This window comes from Xiphophorus maculatus, chromosome 21, assembly GCF_002775205.1.
Source record: "Xiphophorus maculatus strain JP 163 A chromosome 21, X_maculatus-5.0-male, whole genome shotgun sequence".
Classification (NCBI taxonomy): Eukaryota; Metazoa; Chordata; class Actinopteri; order Cyprinodontiformes; family Poeciliidae; genus Xiphophorus; species Xiphophorus maculatus.
In genome coordinates this window covers 989,514-1,005,253 of record NC_036463.1, presented here as the reverse complement: position 1 = coordinate 1,005,253, position 15,740 = coordinate 989,514, and positions in this window count along the sequence as shown.

Here is a 15,740-nt window from a genome sequence, read left to right as displayed (position 1 = left end):
TACGATTAACTGAAATGATAATCTTAGAACATGAAGCATTTTAAGATAATCAGAAGAGGACAATCAGGACAAAAATCATGCCCTGTGAGCTAGGCCTTATGCAATCAGGGCTGATGTATATTTTGTGTCCTAATTTTATTTTTGAGTACATTTTTTTAATGAACGTTTTAGCTTCATTCATCCATGTACACCTTAGTTAACATGGTATAATGCAGAATAATTATACAATATAATATGTTCTTTTTTATGTTTTTATTTACAGCTGCACAATTTGTTCCGGAAACATTGTCAGAAACCATGTTACCTTAGATAAAGACCAACAGGTACACGCTCTAAACTTCACTTCCACATCTGAGTCATCATTCAACTCTTTCAATCTTCAAGACATGTTTATCTGTCTGTAACTATGTGTGATCTAGGTTGTATGGGGTATTAATAATTGGATTGTGAGAAAAATGGGGAAAATAAAGAGAATGCATAAAAAGAAATTTTTTAAAAAACACATCACCTCTCTTTTTGTACCCATCTCCATTTTCCTATGTGGCTCACATCGTCCCCAGCCACCGCACTCTTGTTATCAAGCTCTGGCACTGTTTTCTGTCCAGCCTGAATGTAAAAGGTCAGTCTGATGATCAAGCCTGTAATTAGACAGACTTGAGAAGATGAACTAGATCACTGCATGTCACCTTCTTCAAATGAACAGCCAAGGAGCCCATGTCCCCTTCCAGCCAAGCCACAGATGAAGCCTGTGCCTCCCTTTATTCAAGAGAAAAACGAGAACAAAACACAGCAAGGTGACTCGCCTCTCTTCCTTCTCTAAATCCACTGCTAGTAGCTTCTAAGCCTATTAGTATCTGGAAACTTGAAGACAGAGGCTACAAGAATTGTTACCTCTGAGAGAGTGGAAATGAGGACAGCCAATTAATGTGTGGTAGAAGGCGAATATGTGCTTTAATTTTTCCCCTCATCATACACCCAGCGGGTGGGCACAGCATATTTAGCAACTGCATGACATAACAGAATGCTTCTAATATTATTAGTATGCAAACTATAAGGTGTATTTAACAAAAATAATTTATCTACTGATTAAAATGAATATAAAGTAACCAAGACACAAATGGCCTGTTTATTAATGTAAGACTAGAATATTGTGAAACAAAATACCAAATACAGAACATTTCCACATTTCTAACTGGATAAATATTGTGAATGGAATAGAAAAATATACATTAGAAGTCAAATGCACATTTTCCTTTATAATATACGTAGTTGTCCTTTGTATTGTAGAAATCTAAATTAAAGCTTGTAATTCCAGGCAGGATATACAAAGTTATTATTCAAAAAAAGAATTGACTGCACAGTTTTTAATTTATCAAGGATTATTGAGAAAAGAACAAATTTGTGAATTACGTAACCTGCACAACATAATCAACCCGTATTTTATTTTGGCGGGTCAAACTGACAGCACACTTGAAGTTCCTGGTCAGAGGTGAACGCTGATCTCCTCCATTGTTGTTGCTGCTGTTGCTGTGGCTAGCTGCTTGTGTTGGCGTTTTTCAAAATCGCTGAAGAATATTGTTGAATCAAGCCTAATTAACATAGACGAAGGATTAATTGGATGTTTTCTGGCAACCACTCGACGGTGAGTCGTTTATTTTACGTCTTTTGTTTTTTTTATACTAGAAATGCTGTGGCAACATGCCCACTTAAAATCTATGTATTGGCGTCTTAAAAATGGTCTTCTAGCTTAAAAGATCATTTTCTGTTTGTTGATTTTGTGGCCGAATAGAAGATCCTTAAAGTATTAAATAAGCCCTTTGATTTTTCTAAATTTGTCCTTTAAGGATACTTTTAGTTACTTTTTATTGATTTTGTTGACGGCCTATAGAACTCTGGAATTGGTTCATTTCTTTGGAGTTGCGCAACAAAACAAAACAAAAAAACAATTTATTGTTTATTGAAACAACATGCAAGTCAATTAAGTTTAATTGACCTTAATGTCAATTAAACTTAGATATAGCTTGAAAGTGCACTTTACTTTGATCTGTGACTTTCCTTGGATTTGTAACATTTATGTGATCTTTAACTTAAAATTCATTTTAATTATTGCTGACAAATACTTTATGGAATATAGCTATTTTTTATGAATGTTTAGTTGTTTTGGATAGCAGTTTAACCCTGTTTAGAAGCAAATTTTTGTTTTTATTTATGGCCTTGTTTAGGTGAGGTTTTTTTCCACCCCCTGTTTCAACCCAGGATGGCGAGCTACAGGATCACTGCAGCTTTACAGTAGGACTTAATTGAACCAAACTACTTCATTTTTTGAACCTATTGCCTTGGATCATAGACTAAAAACAGTCGGATTATTGATTGATGGACCATTAATCACCCTGCAAACAAAAGAACAGACTTGATTAAGAGGAAAAAAAAACTCTTGGGTGTAATCAGGGTTTATTTATTTATTTATTTTTGTTATTGTTGTCTTCCTGTTGTGTTTATTGTTTATACTTATAGGAACATATTATTATTATTGAATACCTCCCTAAATATATGCAAAAGTATAAGTTTGAATACTGTGGTGTATTTACCCCTGTGATTACCTGAGTTGGTACAGTCCTTGTATTCTGTGACGTGCAAGCTCTCTCTGTGTAGTTACCAGTAGGATAGCACGACAATAAAGAAATATGAATATAGTCTGAGCCTCCTCTGTTTATTAAGACATTACCACTGGCGATGAGGATACTTTTCGGAGGAGAGAAGACGTCAGGTATCAGTACTAGTGAGTACAATGGCTCAGGTTGGCAAAATAGATGACTTCAGACCAGAGGTTGAGCCATGGACAGCTTATATCGAGCGTCTGGAGCAGTACCTGGAAGCTAACGACATTGACGAAGAAAAGCACGTTTCAGTGTCATGGGTGCTAAAGCATACAGACTTTTATGAAACTTAGTATAGCCTGAAAAACCTAAAGACAAGACATTTGGTGAGATTGTGGACATTTTGAAAGATTATGAACCCAAGCCCATATTAGTTGCTGAACGTTTCCGTGTTAATAGATCCAACCAAAAGACGAGTCAGACTGTTGCCCAGTATGTCGCAGAGATAAAACAACAAGAAGCTAACTGTGATTTTGGTGCGTCGCTGGATTCTGCACTGAAGTACCGCTTTGTAAGCGGAATTAAAAACGATGCGTGCCAGAGGAGGTTACTTTCAGAGGACTGACTGACTTTCGCCAAAGCTTTTGAGATTGCTCTCAATATGGAGACTGCAGACAGAGACACTCGACAGCTTAGAGGTGCGGAGGGACTAGTGAGGCAAACATTCACAAGGTGAGGCCAGTAAAAACAAATATGTACTACAGATGCAAAGGAAAAAATCACAATGCAAATGAATGTCATTTCAAAGAGACTAAATGCCATAATTGTGGGAAGATTGGAAACATTAGAAAAGCACGTTGAACTAAAGTGCCAAAGGGTCATGAAAAGAATGTGCCAAGCAGGGGCAGCATGTGACAGCTGAGGAAGACCCAGAAGAGGAGTTAGCCATTTTGACTGTTAATGGTGAGGATGATGAACGATATAAAGCAACATTTGCAATAGACAATGTTGCTTTGGAAATGGAAATTGACACAGGCGCAGCACAACGTGTCATTTCACATCCTACATACTTGAAAAAGTTCTCTCACCTACCTTTGCAGCCAGCTAAAGTGAAGCTCAAAGCTTACAATGGAGGATGCATTTGTGTTTTGGGACAGCTTGTAGCAAAAGTGGTGTATGAAGACCACGCTGCGGATTTGCCACTGTTGGTTGTTAAGGGACATGGTGCATCACTGTGTGGAAGGAACTGGTTGACAAAACTTTGGCTTAACTGGCAGCAGATTAAGTACGTGGGTGAGCCAAAACACCTATCACTCAATGAGCTTTTGGATACTTACGGTGATGTATTCAAGGAGGAGTTAGGCACATTGAAAGACATTAAAGCTACCATCATGGTCAAACCTGAGATGCTGCCCAAATTTAATAAACACAGGCCTCTTCCATTTGCAATGAAGGAAAAGGTGGAAAAAGAACTCGAAAGACTGGAAAAGTGTAACATTATTACACCTGTGAGACACAGCGAGTGGGCAGCACCTATAGTGCCGGTGCTAAAGAGCGACGCTTCTATTCGCTTATGTGGGGATTACAAAGTGTCAGTGAACCAAGCCCTTGAAGCAGATGCGTACCCTCTACCACGTTTGGAGGAACTATTGGCAACACTCAGGGGGGAAGTATTTCTCAAAGATAGATCTGGCAGCAGCCTATCAACAAGTACTGTTGAATGAGGATTCCAAGAAGTACACAACTATCAATACTCATAAAGGACTGTTCGTTTACAACAGGCTCCCTTTTGGAATCAGCACAGCTCCATCGATTTTTCAGCGCATTATGGAAAACATAATGAAAGAGTTACCAGTGGTGGTCTACCTAGATGACTTGCTCATCACTGGATGCTCAAAAGCAGAACATCTGAGCAACCTGGAGAAGGTCCTGCAATTTCTTCAGGAGAATGGTCTGTGAGTAAAACATCCCAAGTGTGAGTTTAACAAGCCACAAATTGAATATCTGGGACCTGTATGAACACGGAGTCCACCCTTCAGAAGAAAAGGTGAGGGCAATACAGGATGCTCCTGCTCCTACTAATGTGAAAGAACTTCAAGTGTTCCTGGGACTTGTTAACTATTATGGGAGATTTGTGCCAATGCAAAGCACGGCCCTGGCTCCACTTTACATGTTACTAAAAGACAGTGTGACCTGGAGATGGACCGACCCAGAGCAGGCAGCATTTGATAGGTGCAAAGGTCTGCTGACAAGTGATTGGCTGCTAGCGCATTATGACTCCAACCTGCCCCTCACTTTAGCATGTGATGCTTCTGCATATGGCATCGGTGCGGTAATACAGCACACAATGCCAAGTGGGGAGGAGCGACCAACAGCATACGCTTCCCGAACACTGTCCCCAGCAGAAAAAATGTACTCTCAAATAGAAAAAGAGGCTCTTGGTCTGATTTATGGAGTAAAAAAGTTTCAACAGTGCCTTTGGGGCAGGCATTTCACCTTAGGAACAGACCATCGCCCCCTGTTGACTCTTTTTGGTGAGCACAAGAACCTACCTACCCTAGCTGCAGCATGCATTCAAAGGTGGGCTATCATATTGTCAGCATATGATTACCACATTGTATTAAAAAAATCAGCAGAACACAGCAATGCAGATGGGCTCTCTCGCTGTCCTCTGCCGGAAACAAGCGACACTGGAACAGCATTGAGTTCAGCAGCAGTACACTCACTGTTAATTGCGCATATGGAAGAAGCTCCACTAAATGCAACCCAGGTCGCTCGGGCCACACGCACGGACAGGGACTTGTCAAAGGTTTACCAGTATGTCACGGAAAGTTGGCCTACTGTTACAGATGAGAGTTTAAAGGCTTATCACAACAAGAGGAAATGAGCTTTCAACTGAGAGGGGTTGTGTTTTGTGGGGAACCAGAGTGATTATACCCTCTAAAATGAGAACGGCTGTGTTAAATGAGATTCACTCTGGTCACCAAGGCATCGTAAAATCCAAGGCCTTAGCTCGCAAATATGTCTGGTGGCCAAATCTGGATCATGACCTGGAACAGGTTTGCAAAACATGTGAAACATGTCAGCTGGAACAGAAGATGCCGCAGCATGTTCCATTGCATCCCTGGGAGTTCCCTGGTGAATCCTGGAAGAGACTGCATATCGACTTTGCTGGACCTTTCCTCGAAAGCATGTTCATGATTGTGGTTGATCCATATTCGAAGTGGTTGGAGGTATTTCGTATGCCACACATGACATCACAAGCCACGATTAAAAAGTTGAAGAGACTGTTTGCTTCTTATGGACTCCCTGAACAAATATTCACAGACAATGCCACCACTTTTACATCTGCAGAGTTCCAAACGTTTGTGACACAAAATGGCATTTTGCACACAAGTGCACCAGGACACCCTCCCACAAACGGTTTGGCTGAAAGATATGTGCAGACATTTAAAGTAGGCATGAAAAAGCTTGCCAGCTGATCAGCCAGCATTGAGGACCAACTTTCATTGTTTTTGCTACAGTACCGTTACGCCAAACTGCATGACGGGCCAGTCTCCAGGTGAATTGTTCTTGCACAGACGCATCCACACCAGACTAGATTTCATCAAACCTAACACCAAGGAGACTGTTCGCAGGAAGCAGTATCGACAAAAGGCTCAACATGACTTCACAGCCGTGGACCGTTCCTTTTCTGTTGATGATGATGTTTATCTTCACAACACAGGGGAAGGAGTTCACAAGTGGATACGTGGACAGGTTGTAAGACAAACTGGTCCAGTCTCTTATGAAGTAAAAGAGCGGTACTCGAAGACTGTGCACAGACGACAAGGGGATCAGCTTCGTACCCAAGCTGTAGCTGAACCAGATATTGAGGACATTGAAACACCAACACAAGAGCAAAATGATGTAAACATTACACCAGAACAAAGTGCTCTGGAGTCTGGGGTGCACCCTCCTGTTTCCCCAGATCCTTCAGTGGTTGTGAGGCATTCCACACGACCACGGAAGACACCAAAACAATATTGTGAATAGCCTTGTGTTTATCTAGGCATAACAGTTATGCATGTTATGTTCTGTTATTATTCATGTTGCATTAAGGGTTATATCTGAGTTAGATGCAGAGGTAAACGGAAAGGAAAAATGTCTTGAGTATCAAGTAAATATACATTTGGGTCATTGTTTGGTTCTACATGAAAATGCACTTAAGCTGGAATGAGTGACCTTTAGCTTATTTTAGTTAATGTAGATCACAGGTGTCAAACTCCAGTCCTCGAGGGCCGCAGTCCTGCAGTTTTTAGATGTGCCACAGCTACAAAACACTGAAATGAAATGTCTTAATTACCTCCTCCTTGTGTAGATCAGTTCTCCCAGCCTTGCTAATGACCTAATTATTCTATTCAGGTGTGGTGCAGCAGAGGCACATCTAAAAGTTGCAGGACAGTGGCCCTCGAGGACTGGAGTTTGACACCCCTGATGTAGATGAAATTGTTATTTTCATCTAAAAGGGGGATGATGTGGTGTATTTACCCGAGTTGGTACAGTTCTTGTATTCTGTGACGTGCAAGCTCTCTCTCTGTAGTTTCCAGTAGGATAGCACAACAATAAAGAGATACAAATATAGTCTGAGCCTCCTCTGTTTATTAAGACATTACAAATACAATAACTTAAACTTACTACCTGTCGGTGTTTTATTCACACACACGGTCTCCTCAGCTGACCCTTTCTGACTGCCTATTACCATAGTCAGGCGCCTAGCCTGGCTAGCTAGCCAGGAGCCTGTGGGTGTGAATATTTTCTTTGTTACTTATTTACATTTTGAATATTTATTTCAGTCTTGGGGAAGAAAATCTTGAGTAAAATATTCAAAATAAATAAAACAATCAAAGATGGATTTTGCTGCGCAATCTGGCATGAATGTATCACAGTCAGTAGCACCAAGGCCGATGAAGAAATACTTGATTGCTTGAATAGCTATGGTAAACTTATCGCACTTTGTATGCAACTTATTCCTCAAGCATTTAAAAAAACAAAACCTGATCATTGAGTTTGTGGATTTAACTGCTTTTTCGGAGTTACAACCGCTTCTACCTCATACTTACTACTCTCAAACTAATACTGACCTTGTATTCCCTGTCACTGCTTTGGCACTCGAGTACGCAGCCACAGAGGATAGCAGCAGCAGCAGCCATCAGCTCAACTACATTGCTGAACTTAAGAAAACTGCCGATCAAAGCGACCATAATTTTGAAGATGTCCTGAAGACAGTAATGAGCCAGATAGGCCAACATTTGCACGCAGCTGGAGCAGATGAAAATTTTGGAGGTGATGATAACGATGATGAGGAGGAGAATGGAATAAAGGTAAAAGAGGAATTCACTGCTGCACAGCCAGTGCAAACAGGGCCGAAATCAGGGTCATTATCCTCACTTTCTCCTGTTCATTCTTTCACGTACCAGGGAGCACAACCCTGTTGAAGGCAAATGGGACCAGCTCCAAGGCTGTCAATGTCCACCAATGACCTCAATCCACCTCAAATGGAATGGGTTGTTATTGAACATGTAGTCAGAAATACTGATTTGACTGGTTCAACCTCGCTTCGTCTCCGTACTTTTTCTGGAAGGCTTCCTAAGCCGAGTAATGAAGCTGATTTTGAGTCTTGGCATTTCCAGATTGAGTCTCTGCTTGCTGACCCCAACCTTCCAGTGCTTCATGTCACCAGATGAATCACAGAGAGCCTGTCATCACCTGCAGCTGATTTGGTCAAAGGTTTGAGCCCCAACACATTACCAAAAGTTTTGCTAAATATACTGGATTCTGCCTTTGGACCAGTGCAGGATGGCAAAGAATTGTATGCCCAATACTTAAACATTCTCCAGAATCCAGGAAAACGACCGTCCACTTACCTTCCACAAGGCTTCTGCTCACTCTCAACACTGTTGTGAAGCAAGGAGGATTTTCACCTGCTGACATTAATAAACATTTACTGAAAAAATTTTGTCGTGGGTGTTGGGACAACATTGTCATAACCAAGTTACAGCTGGAACAAAAGAAAGATAACCCACCATCTTTTTCTGATATGTTGTTGCTACTGAAGACAGAAGAAGACAGACAACATGCTAAAGAATCACTTATGCACATCAAAACAGAAAGTTCACATCCAGTCCCTAAGTGCCTGCCCTTGTGAACATTCTACATCCAATGAAGAGCTGAAAGAAATTAAAAAACAACCTCAGAAATTACAGCAGCAAATGTCTCAACTTCTGTCCAGGAAGAGTTCAGCTGAATTCAAGTCCACGTCAAGACAGAACAAATCCTACTCTCCTTCACCTCAGTTAAAAACTAAGCCCAAGCTTTGGTACTGTTTTAATTGTGGAGAAGATGGCCATCTTTCCTCCTGCACAAATCAAGTAAACCCCAGTTTTGTTGGGCAGAAAACAAAACTGTTACGCCAAAAGCAGCAAGCATGGGATGCCAAGAATTCAAATTCATTAAACTAGACACGGCTTCTGTTGTGGGACACAGAAGCTGTGTATATGGACAGTCCCAAATAACGCAAAAATAAGAACACTGCCACGAAGTCTTGTTGACACAAAGAGCACAGGTCAAGTTCAAATAAAAGGAGACCAGTTCAACTGCCTCATTGATTCCGGCTCACAAGTTACTACTATCCCCTACTTTTTCTACAATACTTACCTCACGGATCATGAACCAATAAACAAACTATTGGAAATAGAAGGAGCAAATGGACAAATTGTGCCTTACCTGGGATATGTAGAGGTCAACATAACTTTCCCGCCTGAATTTTTTGGTTTACCTGTTGAGGTCGACACACTTGCTCTTGTAGTGCCTGATATTAAACCATCTCAACATCTGATTCTCATTGGCACCAACACCCTAGATGTTGCTTACAGCAAACATTTTGATACTCATCCTGACCAGTCATTTCAACCCATAATCTCTGGTTATATAGCAGTGTACAAGATCATCCAGCACCACTGCACTCAGAGTTTGGATCTCCAGAATGGAAGCAGCAAATCATCCAGAAACTCAACAGTATTCCTGAGGTATTTGCAAAGCACGACCTGGACTTTGGCCGGACAGACAAAGTTAAACATCAAATCAAGTTGTCTGATCCCACTCCTTTTAAACAAAGGCCAAGAAAAATCCACCCTCAGAATGTCAACACTGAAAGAAAGCACTTGCAAGAACTTTCTGATTCAGGAGTCATACGAGAGTGATTTGCCATTTGCTTCTCCAATTGTGGTTGTACGCAAGAAGAATGGCAGTGTACACCTCTGTATTGACTACAGAAAACTAAATCTCCAAACAATAAAGGACGCCTATGCTCTACCAAAGCTCAGACACATTTTCTGCCCTTTCTGGATCAAAGTGGTTCACTGTGTTAGACCTCAAGTTGGGTTATTACCAGATTGAGATGGAGGAAAAGGGCAAGTCCAAGATTGCCTTTGTCTGTCTATTGGGGTTTTGGGAATTTAACCACATGACAAGGGGTCACCAAGCACATTCCAACGGTTGATGGAAAGATGCATGGGAGAATTATATCTAAAAGAAGTTTTGGTTTTCAGTGATGATTTGATCATTTTTGCACCTACCTTGGAGGAATATGAAGAACACCTGATGAAAGTTCTCAATAAACTTAGACTTTGGGTTAAAATTGTCAATTGAGAAATGTGTATTTTTCCAAACATCTGTGAAATATCTTGGGCATGTGGTGTCCCAGAATAGTGTTGAGACAGATCCCGATAAGATCAAAACACGTGCCTCCTGGCCAGTGCCCAAGAACCTGAAAGAATTGAGATCTTTCCTAGGTTTCTCTGGATATTACCTCCGTTTTGTCCAAGGATATTCAGCCATAGTTAAGCCACTGCATGACCTGACTGCTGGTTATCTGCCATCCCAGAAGAAACTGAGATCAACTGTAAAACCAGAGAATTACCTGAACCCCAAAGCACCATTTGGAGGATGGTGGACACCAGTGTGCCAGCAGGCCTTTGAAACCATCATTGAGAAACTAACTTCTGCTCCTGTACTGGCATTTGCTGATCTACAAAAGCCCTACACACTGCACACCGACGCCAGTTCCACCGGTCTCCAGGAGCAGGGCGGAAAGAACAGAGTTGTGGCATATGCCAGCAGAGGTCTCTCGCGAAGTGAGTCCAAATACCCTGCTCATAAATTAGTTTCTTGCTCTAAAATGGGCAGTGACGAAGAAATATATTGATTATCTCTACGGTGCTTAGTTCACTGTTGTCACAGACAGCAATCCACTAACTTACCTGTTGTCCTCAGCAAAACTCGACGCTACGAGTTACACATGTCTACTTTTACGTTATTAAAATGTCTCCATCGACCAGCACACCATCGCAGCAGTTTGTGCTCGTCACATGGTGTACAGGGCAGGTGTACATCTTGACCATACTCTGGTGTTGTCTATGTCTGCCCATGTCAACAGTCTACCTGACAGTTTTACTGAGGAGTTCAGCTCCTCTTTTCTTCCTCAATTCTCAGCAGATGACATCACAGCAGGGCAGCATGACGACCCGGTTATCTGTCATGTCACAGCTCAGCTTGAACGAGGAGAGTCATCCTCACCATCGGTGAGGGAAGAACTTCCTGAACTGCCCCTTCTACTGTGAGAAGTAAACAAAATGGAGCTCCAAAACAATCTTCTCGTTAAGAGATGAGTGGGAAGTGAACCAACATACCAACTACTGTAGTATTACCTGAGAATTATCAAGCTGTTGTGCTGCATCAACTGCATAACCAAATGGGCCATATGGAAATTGAAAGAACTCTCGACTTAGTCCGTTCCCGTTTTTACTGACATAGAATGTTCATCGATGTTGTCGACAAAGTCAGAACCTGTGAAAGGTGTGCGAGATGCAAATCATTACCTAAGCGAGCTGCACCTTTGGTCAACATTAAATCCACTCATCCTTTGGAGTTGGTGTGTATAGATTTCCTCTCTGTAGAACCGGATCGCAGAGTCAAAGACATTCTTGTCATAAAAGACCACTTTACAAACTATGCCATTGCTGTGCCTACTTCAAACCAAAAAGCCAGGACTGTTGCAAAGTGTTTGTGTAACAATTTCCTTGTGGCATTCCGGAAAAGTTGCACAGTGATCAGGGTTCAGATTTTGCATCACAAACCATTTGAGAGTTCTGCAAAATGGCCAACATCCAAAAAATAAGAACCACTCCATACCATTCAAGAGGAAATTCCGCCGAACGCTTTAATCAAACACTGCTGGACATGCTGGGAACGTTAACTGAAAAGTTAACGTTGTCGAAAAAAATTAATTGGAGAGACTTTGTAAAACCGCTAGTGCATGCCTACAATTGCACAAAAAATGATGTTACAGGATACTCACCATATGAGCTGATGTTTGGACACCAACCTCACCTACCAGTGGACTTAGCCTTTGGACTACCATTAAGTAAGGATGGATATACCTCCCACACACAATATGTGCAGAAGTTAAAATGTGCAGAAGTTAAAAATTACAAACTGGCCAGAGGAACTCAGCTAAGGTGATGCTACGTAACAAGACCCAATTCGACCGAAAAGTTAATGCATCAGAGCTGAACATTGGAGACAGAGTTTTGGTGAGGAATGTGCGAATAAGAGGGAAACACAAGTTTGCAGATGAGTGGGAGTCATCTGTGTATATTGTTGTGAAGAAAGCCGGCAATCTTCCTGTGTACACAGTCAGACCAGAAGGCCAGAACAAACCACTAAGAGAAATTTTGCATCGAGACCATTTATTGCCACGTGTGTACTAATCTGTTCCTGAGGAAGATATACCTACCAGATATAAAAAGAAATCTCCTGTGTCTTCTCCAGCATCTGCTGATGATGACGAGGATCCATCAGAGGATGAACTGCGGCTGCATGGGCTCTCAACAACTTGTGAGTATTTGAGCAAAATACGCCGCCTAAAACACTACAAACTTTGCATCCACTCAGTAAGTTAGCATATGATTGCCAGCGTCTGCTGGAATTACGATCATCAAGTGATTTTAGACTCATAAATACGACCACTCTGGAGTGTTTACGTGATCTCGGAGTGCTACGGAAGCAAGACCCAGCGGCCCACAGAGCAGCGAATTCGCGTAGCAGCACTAGTCGGAGGAGGAGAAACCGAAGCGCGGCTGTCGAAGTGGACTAACAGCTAAGCTAAACGCTAACCCCCACAGATCGCTGCTTCCATCCATCTTCCTCTCCAACGTCCACTCTCTGGACAACAAAATAGACCATCTGTAATTAGAACTGTCTTCAAAGAGAGAGTTGAGGAACTGCTGCACTCTCATTCTGACGGAGACATGGCTCAACTCGTCCATACCGGACAACGTTGTTAGCCTGGAGGGGCTCGCTACATTCCGCGCAGACAGGAGCAGCGCTCTCAGCGGTAAAAACCCGAGGAGGGGGGCTGTGTATTTACATCAACAACAACTGGTGTAAAAATGCCATGACTGTCACCAGTTACTGCTCCCCGGACATCAAGCTTCTGACTGTTAACTGAAGACCATTCTACCTGCCCAGGGAGTTTACTGTTGTTAGCAACACTGCTGTGTATGTGCCCCCCAGTGCTAACACTAAAGAGGCTATGAGTGTTCTCTACCGGATTATCAGTGAGTTGCAATCCTGACACACAGAAGGCGTTTTCATCATTGCTGGGGATTTTAACCAGGCCAACAGGCCAACTGTTCTTCCTCACTTCAACCAGTATGCGAATTTTCCAACCAGGGGAGTGAATACTCTAGACTTGGCCTACACCAACATCAAAGAAGCATTCAGAGCAGCCCCCCGCCCCCACCTTGGCTCTTCAGACCACCTATCCGTCATGCTAATTCCTGCATACAAGCCCCTGCTGATCAGAACAAAACCTACAGTGAGGCAGGTGAGAGTGTGGACTGAGGGGACCATGGAGGCACTTCAGGACTGTTTTGAGTTCTCTGACTGGGAGATGTTCAAGGCAGCAGCCACTTACAATGACCAGATCAACATCGATGAGTACGCCATGACTGTGTCAGCCTACATCAACAAGTGCACAGAGGACGTCAGCATCACTAAGAACATTATCACTCTGGTCAACCAAAAACCCTGGATGACTAAGGAGGTACGGGAAATGCTAAAAGCACGGAACTCAGCCTTCACGTCTGGTGACAAGGAGGGACTGAGGACAGCGAGAGCCAACTTGAACCATGCTATCAGGTTAGCAAAGCGAACCCACAGTCAGAAAATACAGGAGTTCTTCCACGACACCAGCAACACCAGGAGTATGTGGCAAGGCATACGGGCGATCACAGATTACAACCCCCCCCCCCCACACCCCCCCCCCAAGTGGGTGAAGTTGATGCTGACTTTCTAAATGGACTCAATAACGTCTTTGGGAGGTTCGAGGCACTGAACAGTACTCCGGCAAAGAAAACTGTTCCCCACCAGGAAGAGGAGGCACTCTGCCTGGACACAGCCAATGTGTTGAAGACTCTGAAAAGAGTCAACCCACGGAAGGCCCCAGGCCCCAACAACATACCTGGGCGGGTGTTCAGGGAATGCGCAGGTCAGCTGGCTGGTGTCCTAACAGACATTTTTAACAACTCACTGCCACAGTGCCAGCCTGTCTCAAAACTGCCTCCATCATTCCAGTGCCAAAGAAACCTCAAGTCACCTCTTTCAACGATTACCGGCCTGTGGCACTGACTCCCATTATGATGAAGTGCTTTGAAAGGCTGGTAAAAGAACACATCGTCTCCAGACTCCCCTCCACATTCGACCCGTTCCAGATTGCCTACTGCCGAAACCGCTCCACTGAGGACGCCATCTCCTCTGCCCTACACCTGAGCCTGGCTCACCTGGAGGAGAAGAACACTCATGTGTGGATGTTGTTCCTGGACTTCAGCTCAGCGTTCAACATAATCATCCCACAGCATCTGGCAGAAAAACTGGGACACCTGGGCTTCAGCACCCCCCTGCGCAACTGGCTGCTAGACTTCCTCACTGACAGACCTCAGTCAGTCCGGATCGGACAACACACCTCCCATGTCTTCACCCTCAGCACAGGGTCCCCTCAGGGCTGCGTCCTGAGCCCTCTGCTGTTCAGTCTGATGACACACGACTGCGCCCCCAGGTTCGCCACCAATCACATCGTGAAGTTCGCGGATGACACAATGGTGGTGGGCCTCATCAGAGACGACAACGACCTGGACTACAGAGAGGAGGTGGAGCAGCTGGTGGACTGGTGCAGAGACAGCAGCCTGATCCTGAACGTTGACAAGACGAAGGAGATGATCGTCGACTTCAGGAAGAACCGGCCCAGCCACGCTCCACTGCTCATCAACAGCTCGGCTGTGGAGGTGGTCAGCAGCACCAAATTCCTGGGGGTGCACATCACAAACGACCTCACCTGGACTATGAACACCATGTCTCTGGTCAAGAGGGCACAGAAACGCTTGTATTTCCTGCGGAGGATGAGAAGAGCACACCTGCCCCCGCCCATCCTCAAGACGTTCTACAGAAGCACCATAGAGAGCATTCTGACCAGCTGCCTCTCTGTGTGGTGTGGAGGCTGCAGCGCCTCCGACTGGAAGAACGTGAGGAGAGTGGTGCGGACCGCAGAGAGGATCATCGGAGCCCCCCTTGCCTCCATTCAGGACATTTCATCCCAGCGCTGCGTGTCCCCAGGCCGAAACATCGTCAGTGACCCCTCACACCCCCACCATGGACTGTTCTCCCTGCTGCCCTCTGGAAAGAGGTTCCGCAGCATCCGGTGCAGGTCCACCAGGTTCCGAAACAGCTTTTTCCCACTTGCCATCAGACTGCTGAACTCTTAACTGGACTGCACTCAAAAACTGGTCTCCACTTCATACCTTGCACATATACAGAGCTAAATAACTTATATTTTACTGTCAGTCCTGCACTTTATATTTTATATTCATATTTATATTCATATTTTATACTGTATTTTATTCTATTCTGGAATAACCTCACAACATTGGAACCTCAAAACATTGTCCTGAGCCGTGTGCAACGAAATTTCGTTCTGTATACACCCTGTGCATGCAAAATGACAATAAAGTCAGTCTAAGTCAAACTAATCGATCCACCTCTGCACAT